The sequence below is a fragment of the Nannospalax galili genome, unplaced genomic scaffold (genome assembly GCF_000622305.1).
Source record: "Nannospalax galili isolate Female #2095 unplaced genomic scaffold, S.galili_v1.0 scaffold158, whole genome shotgun sequence".
Lineage (NCBI taxonomy): Eukaryota > Metazoa > Chordata > Mammalia > Rodentia > Spalacidae > Nannospalax > Nannospalax galili.
The window spans coordinates 10683060-10683421 of NW_008345290.1; positions in this window are offsets into that span (position 1 = coordinate 10683060).

Below are 362 nucleotides of genomic sequence, written 5' to 3' on the forward strand. Positions count from 1 at the left end.
CAAAATTTAAATAGTTGAAGGTTAACAGCATTTTCATATTAATTGCACTGAATTACATTAATTGCACTGAATTCTTTGTATCCAGAAGAACTATAAGTGCTAAATTATGTGGATGTGCACAAAATGGCATACACACTGGTTGTAAAACACATTGTTCACATATGGAAGATAGAACTTAAAAGGAAATTTGGAATTTCAATGGTAAATATTAAAATTATGACTCACATGGTGAATTAAGTTTTCAGCAAATATAATCATTCTGTTCTTATTGGTATTGTAATATTGACCACAAACATGTTTTCAAAACTCATTATGAGGATTGTTAGTAATCTATGCATGCACCAATATATGAACTGGGAGAG